Here is a 7,827-nt window from a genome sequence, read left to right as displayed (position 1 = left end):
GGCCCAGGAGCGGGGACCTGCAGAGACTGATACATCAACCAAAGACCATTCATAGAGAAAACCCAGGCCCTCTGCTTAGATAATACTGGTTTTTATGTAGATCACCTAATAAGGGGACCAAGAACTGTCCTTGGCATGCACTTTGTTGCCTTCTCTTTGATCACTTCCACCAGGCAAGGCAGCTTTGACAGGCCACAGAGCAAGAGGATGCAGGCAGTCCTGAAGAGACTTGATAGTCTGGGGTCTGTTGGCAAGAGAGGAGAGCTCCCCCTTGACTAAGGGACAAGCTTGACTAAGGGACAAGCGTAGGGGGGAAGAGGGATAGGCAGGAGTGAGAGAAGATGATGATTGGGATGTAAAAATGAATAAATTAATAAAAACATCTTAGACCAGAACAGATTTTTGTGTTCCTTTCTGTCCCATGAGTCAGAACCATTAGGAACTGGTGGAAGGAATGTGTGCGAGTATCTATAAGACAGTTCAGAAACATAGTTAGCTGGTATGAGTATCCTATTAATGGTGGTGGCTCACATTGTGGGTGGAATGGCAAAGAAGCATGCTGGGAGAAGACAGAGGAAAATACGTAAGTCTGCTTTTCTCAATGCCGTAGCTCATCTGCGTTATAACAAATGATCGTTTGAAGGTGGCTGCTGAGAAAGTGAGTTGCCACACATGATCAACAAAGGCAAGTGACAAGACCTGGAATCTCGCTAAAGCTCTTGGTAAAAATTCTGCCACTGCCAAAAATTCTTCCTCACTGCAGAATAATACTAATTTGTGTGTGTGCACCATATTTTTCTCATCTATTCGTCTCTTTATGGACTTCTAGACTGATTGATAATGACTATTGTGCATCATGTCAGTAAACTCAGATACATAGGTGCTTCTGCTGTGTCTGAGTTAGAATTATTTGGGTATATGTCCAGGAATAGCCCCATGAATCTTATAAGTAATATATATGTATGTATGTATGTATGTATGCATATATGTAATTATCAGTAATATAATAATACATATATGTGTATGTAATATATGTATTATGTGATTGTGTAATATATATATCAATATATCATATACATGATACTCTGTCCTTGGGCCAATTCTATGTCCTTTCTCTAGGCAAAGCAGAACAAAATCAAAATTTTCCCTGTGTCTGTGAACAGCCCACTTTTTAGAAATGAGTAGATAACATGTTCAGTTGTTAACTCCTTTATTGAGTGGACAGCTGCCAAATATACTTTTTATTCAAAACCTGTTGCTGCTGCTGCACAAACTTTGTGGTTCCTTAAAAGTCTCCACTGGAGCTGGTTCTCCTTCTTCCATACCCTTGGGTTGCAAATGGTAGAGCACATTTATGTTCTTATAATGACGCCATAGTGTCCTGACTTGAACAGTCTCCTGACACATTTTCCCTTACTTCAGGCCGCCCATGCCAGCCTTGTAATTAGTGAAATTTCTTTCCAATTCTGGCAGTGAGTAGTTTACATGTTCTGGCTTTCTCTGTTGTTGTATGTGACTATTTGTTTTTTTTGTTTTTTTTTTTTCTGGACCCTTAACAGATAATTTAGTGGGAAGCTAGGAAATGGGGCTTTTAAAATTGAATATATAGTATCAAATCAATATTGTTGATATAAAAATGAAAAATGATTAGATTAGAAGAATGTCCAACCAAATGTTCTAACCAAAATTACTATATATTTTAACATGAAAATGCCAGATTCTTCCATTCTTACATTCAGGCAGTAAGTTACTCCAAGTCATAAATTAAATAAGCAATAATCTGCATTTGTTTAGGAAAATATGGTCACCTTTGGAAAGCAAATAACTTCCTGTGTTTTAATTGTGGCAAAATAGACCCTGTTTTCTTCATTAAAATAATATACTACAGAGGTTGAAGTCTCAGACTGGAGGACACGTCCATTGTTTTGGTGGTTAAGTGATCTATAGTTCCCATCATTAGACACTTTGTTATAACTACACAAAAATAGGACATTAGGGATACCGTTTGTGATCTTCCTTTATGCTGAGAAATGAAGTAAAATCATGTTGCCTTTTTAAAAGGCTCAAGATTCTGTAAACAAGATGAACCAACCAGTTGTGGGAAAAGACATGCTTTTCAGGTGAAAATAAAGTGAGCCTACTCTCAAAGAGCCCAGCTCCCCTAGGGTCTGTCCTCAGCCGCACTGTGTGTCACTGGAGGAGACTCTGGTGCTTCCCATTTTAGCTCCAGTTCCTGTCACCTCTCTGTCTCTTGACTGTCATGCTCATGCCACCATCTCCTCCTGCCATGAGGAATGTTATCCCTTCTAAAACCATGAGCCCGGAGCGACCCTTCCACCCTTAAGTTCCTCTTTGTCAAGTAATCTGGTCACACCCACGAGAAAGTTAAATAACACAAGTAACTAAAAACTTCCATCATTTCTTAGTAAGTATTCCAGCTACACCCTGTTTCTCATTAAAGCTTTTCAAAGCCCGGTGAGTCAAACAAATAATGTATGTCAAATCCTAATAGAGTTCCCTATAGCAAAGACTCATAAAAATATTAAAAAAAAAAAAAACTGTCAAAAGTAAAAAATCTGCCAAGTTAACTCAGTTGTGAACACCAGGGTCCAGACCAGATCCTTTTACCTTTTGCTCCTATCAGTCATATCTAAAATTTAAATATTAAATCTCTTTTTTTTCCAGCACAAGTTAAAAATTTCCTAATTTTTAAAGGAACTATAAATTAGAATAGCAGTCAGTGTGGGTGGCTTCCACTAAGATTCAATATCTCCCAAAGTTTTGACAGGATTGTTAAAATTAACATATTGCTCAGTATTCTGATTAAGGCACTGCAATACCTTCCAAAATGCAAATATTGTCTGAGAGAACATATGATATTAAGATGGTAAGCATTAATAATCTAATGAAATGCCTTTTTTCCAGAAATTAAAAAATGATTTTTTTTCCATAGGAACCTGAGGAAATGGGAGTAGGTAGATAAGAGAGGACTGACTGAGCAAGATCTGAGACATCAAGGCTAGAATAAAATATTTTTTCCTGTTGGATACAGAATTAATTTATTTACCGTTAATTGACCCACTCTTTTTATTTCTTTCTATATTTAAGAACTCTTATAAGCTAAAGCACTGTGGATATCAAAACATAAAAAAGAGTGCCCAGAAAAAACATAGAAAGGCCGACAGTGGAATAAACCTGTCCAGTAGTGCATGCTGTAGTTTGGCTGGGGATTGTCTGTTCACGAATAATGTGCTAGAAGCCTCCTGTGCTGTGGTGTGGTGGTGTGAAGAAGTGGAAGGCTGGTGAACAGCAATTAGTCACGGGGCTGTACCTTCATGAGTGAGTTAGTGCTACCTCTTGGAACTGGATCAGGTCATAGGGACAGAATTAGTTTCTAAGAGAATGTTTTGTTATCAAAAGCTGAGGCTGTTCTCTCTCCAGTAGCTAGCTCTCTGTATGCACATGTGCCCTTTCTGTGCAAGGCAGGTTCATTCCTTTTCTGCTTCTTTTCAATGTTTTGGCACAGCCAGATGTTGTTGCTAAGTGTTCTGAACTTTAAAGTCACAAGAGTCATAATTCAAATAAACCTCACTGATCTATATTTCCTATCATTAGACACTTTGTTATAACTACACAGAAATAGGACAAAATAATGACTGTAACTCAAAGGTAACTCTGCACCTTTGTTGTCTAAAGTCTCTCTCCACCAGTCTAGTTGGAAATCCTAGCATCACTTGGCATAATTTGTGGCATACCAACTAGAGGAGTAGTTTCAGAACAAGCAATCTGGAAGGCTAATTTGGAGATTTCTTAAGACACCAGGCACTTTTTGCACACAGGACTTTGAGGATTCCAATAGGATTTTGACCTAAAGCCTCCTCTTTGAGGACTAGTTTACATAGTATTGCAAAGTGCTATGCAAGTTGTGGAGAGAAGAAAACATTCAACGGTCCAGTTCAGCTGGGATACATATGAAGAACAACAATTACAAGTCCTGAAGACGTAACAGTGCTACTTTTATCTTAGAAGAAAACAATAATTGTCTAATTGGACTTAAGGCCCACTGAGCAGGAGAGAAATCGTGCCTGGTACTGTAAATCTAGCCAACTATCTTTGGCCAATGAGGTCAAGGATTGTCCCGGTTAGTTTTATGTCAACTTGAGACTAACTAGAATTATCTGAAAGAAGGGAACCTCAATTGAGAAAATGTCTCAATAAAATCCAACAAACAAAACAAAACAAAGCAAAAAAACTAACAATATGGAAGTGTATGCCAAATAAACCCTTTTCTTCCCAACTTGCTTTGGGACACCGTGTTTTTCACAGCATGGGTATCCTTAATTAAGGCATGGATCTTAGAAGAGAACCTACAGCTACCACTTTCCTAAACTGATACAATTCTTAGTGGTATTCTAAAAACATCTTTATGCTCACAAATAAGTATAGCTCTCACCCTGTATAAAAAAAATAAAAATCCCTTTTTGCAGCAGAAAGACCATTACAGAGGCCCACAACTGGTCAAATGCAGAGAAAAACTGTCTGTGGCGTGCCCATCTCAAATGACACACCTACAACACAACCCTATGCCTCAGACTTAGGGAACAGGAGGGAAGAGGAAACAGATGGTAAATGCTACAGGACCAAGGGATCAGATGCAAGATTGTGTTTTCTAGATGTGACTAGGAAACCACATGCATGAAATTGTAACAGTGTGGCTGCTTCAACAAGGTTGCAACAAGGACAACAGTAGCTGATACTGTAGTGCTGACAGGGAAAATCTCCTGGAGTTCCACCTCTAGATGAATAACCGCAGGAGCTGAAGACTGCTGGGAGTGTGCAAATTAGTCTTCCCGGGAACCACTCCCCTAACTGGCTATTCAATACTGAGTGAGCATCGCCAAAGCACATACATGCAAGTGACACTAAATGGACCAAACAGGTTGTATATATATATATTCATTATGTGTGTATAACAACAATGACCTTAAAAATTGGATCATGGATTTGAGAGGGAGGGGGGCACAGAAAGGAGTGGATGAATGAGATAGAAGGAAATGATATAATTATGTCTTAATTAAAAAGAAAATAAATTTAAAATCTTAAAAGCCAGATGTGCATGTGAGAGCAGACTTCAGTTATTCTAAGCCTGCGAATCCCTCTCCTCTTCCAGGTGCTGAACAGAGTTCTTTGACTCAGTGTTTGGTGCTATGCTTACTAAGAGTAAGACAGTCTAGAGATCCAAATGCAGACTGAATTTCAGAGCAGAGATCAAATCTAGAGTCTCGGAAGGGATCTTAAAGTTACAGTTGTAATGAAAACAGCCACTCACGTTTGCCCCTGTATGCTTAGTGTTTCTTGGCCATAATGCCTGACTCAATCACAATCCACTCTCCATTTTATCCTCATCTTGGGAACTCATCTCACTCCTTTCATGGCTCTTAGGCTCTTGAGGACTCCTATCTGCCCAACTTTATATATTGGAAAACCTGTGCAAATTGTCCTGGCTGTGTAGTGGGGCTGATCTCACCAGGCCATCATAGAAAGGCAACTTCTTCTCCAATTACAACCAATGCTCAGAAGATGAAAAGACATTCCCTGAATAATGAGTTCAGCTGTTAAACATAAGAATCTCCCGGGGCCTCAGTTAAGGAACTTTTTTCTATGAGTTTTATTTCTTGTTATGCTGATGGGACAGCCATAGGATGTAGAGTTCCACAATTCTGTCCTAGTGTCATTTGCAGAGGGTTGTAGAAGAACTTCAGTGACATCACCACAACCTGGCCATGCAGCAGCTGGCCATTCCCTTGCTCTCATCAGTTGCATTGCAGCTTGTGTGCCGGGAGCACCTTTTTCTAATTCTCTTTTTAGGAGGAAATACAAAACAGAAGGGAGGATATTCATTTAACAGCTTGCAGAAAAGACCTCAAAGACCTATTTATTATGCTGTGGTCTTGAGGGAATTTGCTTTGGGGGTTTGATTTCAACTAAGATATCCTAATGAAGGAAAATAAGTTTCAGGATCAAAGCTCCTCCCTATTATGTCATCACTAGTCATCACTAGAAGGCTGAATACAGCGTTTATAAATTCTCTCTAGTATCTAACCCTGAGCTGGATCTGGATAGGGTCTCTCTCCCTAATGCTTTTTGTCTTTCTTGCTGTTTCTTGCCTTTTCCCTATACTCATTTTCCCTTTCTATTCCAATCATTTCAATGATTTCTTTGTTTATTGTTTGTCCTTCCCCCCCCCCCGTTTGTTTCTTTTTATTTGTTCATACTTGCTTTCTGTTTGTCAAATAATTTACAGAACTTTCCTTCTTGATGGCATTTTTTTTTTCAGAAAGCCAGTTTTATTTCTGAGACTCCATCATACACTTTTAGGGGGTACCAATAGCCACCTGCCACACTCACACCAGGCTGTCCATAAAGCCAGCAAACAGAGGCAGGTCAGGAGACCATGACGGAGAGGTACTCTGGGATGACTCTACTCCGCTGCTGGTGCTGATAACTTCGTGCCTCGGGTCATCTACAATGATAATGCCCTCCAAGTCCCAGATCTTGATTCTGGGGCCGGTGGCAGCCCAGAGCCAGCAGTAGCTAGGGCTAAAGCACAGGCACTGATGACGTCCCCGACATCAAGCGTGTACAGGCGCTTGCCTTCACTGAGACCCCACAGCGTAGCCTGGCCATCCTTACCTCCAGAAGCACAGAGGGATCCATCTGGAGAGACCGTCGCTGTGCTCAGATAGCCAGTGTGGCCGATACGGTTGGTCTTCTGCTTACCGTTAGCCAAATTCCATACCTTGACCAGCTTGTCCCATCCACGGGAGACGGCGATAGGGCTGCAGCTGTTCGGGAAGAAGCAGAGACAAGACACCCATTCCGAGACTCTCATCCTGGACAGAGTGCTCGCAGACACCGAGAGTATTCCACAACCTTATGGTCTTGTCTCGGAATCCAGAGACGACCCGCCGGTGGTCAGAGGAGACTGCTACACTCAGCACATCCTCAAACTGACCCTCAGAGGAGGTAACAGCGTCACCAACAAAGAGGGAGTGGCCTCGCAGAGCTCGCTTGTAGGTCTCCATCCCTGGTGACCTTCCACACGACGGTGGTCTTGTCTCGAGACGCGAATAGGGTCATGACCGCGAACAGCGGTGTGGTGGCGAGCTGTTACCCAGCCGTTATGGCCCCACGAAGAGTCATCTCCTCGGTCATGACTGCAGCTGACAAGGATGGCACCAGACAGCTCAGAGAGCCAAGCACCACAGCAAAAGTCCTAACGGTGTTCGTTTATCTCACAAACCGTTCAAAGCGGTAAGTCTGGGTGACTTAGTGGCCTTAAATCTTTCTCTATATTTCAGTTTCTTTGTATTTTACACTGGAATTTATGGGTTTCCTTATAAAAAAAAAAGAAAGAAAAGTATATATTTGTAGATAAGAGTGATTGGTGGGGTGAGCCTTCCCGTATGTTCAGACTCTGACGATAAGCCACACTCACTGTGACTTTGACTTTTTTTTTCCTCAAGGTATGACAGTGGTATTTCTACACCCGGGAGTTTAAAAAAAAAGGGGGGTGGGGGGTAAAGTCAACAGATCTGAAGTGCTTCTATGTTGGGGCTAGCACATTCTCTCCAGGGAGGCTCACAAGCCTGAGCAAGCCCAGGCAGGCTGGCTTCCTGGGTCTTGTGAAGAGGGCATTCCTAGCATATTCTCCAGACAAGAGGAATCTGCAGAACAGTGCTGAGAACTCTCGGGAATAATTTTATTGCTTATAGCCCCCCTCCCTTTTCTTTTGAATAGATACTTGGAAAATGTTAAAAGAAAACT

General features: G+C 41.2%; 1 pseudogene; it reads right to left on the bottom strand.

The window, feature by feature from the left end:
• Nucleotides 1-6,374: 6,374 nt before the first annotated feature.
• On the bottom strand, nucleotides 6,375-7,215 carry LOC110540534 (small ribosomal subunit protein RACK1-like; annotated as a pseudogene).
• Between the last annotated feature and the right edge of the window lie 612 nt (nucleotides 7,216-7,827).

The sequence above is a fragment of the Meriones unguiculatus genome, chromosome 19 (genome assembly GCF_030254825.1).
Source record: "Meriones unguiculatus strain TT.TT164.6M chromosome 19, Bangor_MerUng_6.1, whole genome shotgun sequence".
Taxonomy (NCBI): domain Eukaryota; kingdom Metazoa; phylum Chordata; class Mammalia; order Rodentia; family Muridae; genus Meriones; species Meriones unguiculatus.
This window is presented reverse-complemented; position numbering and strand designations above follow the sequence as displayed.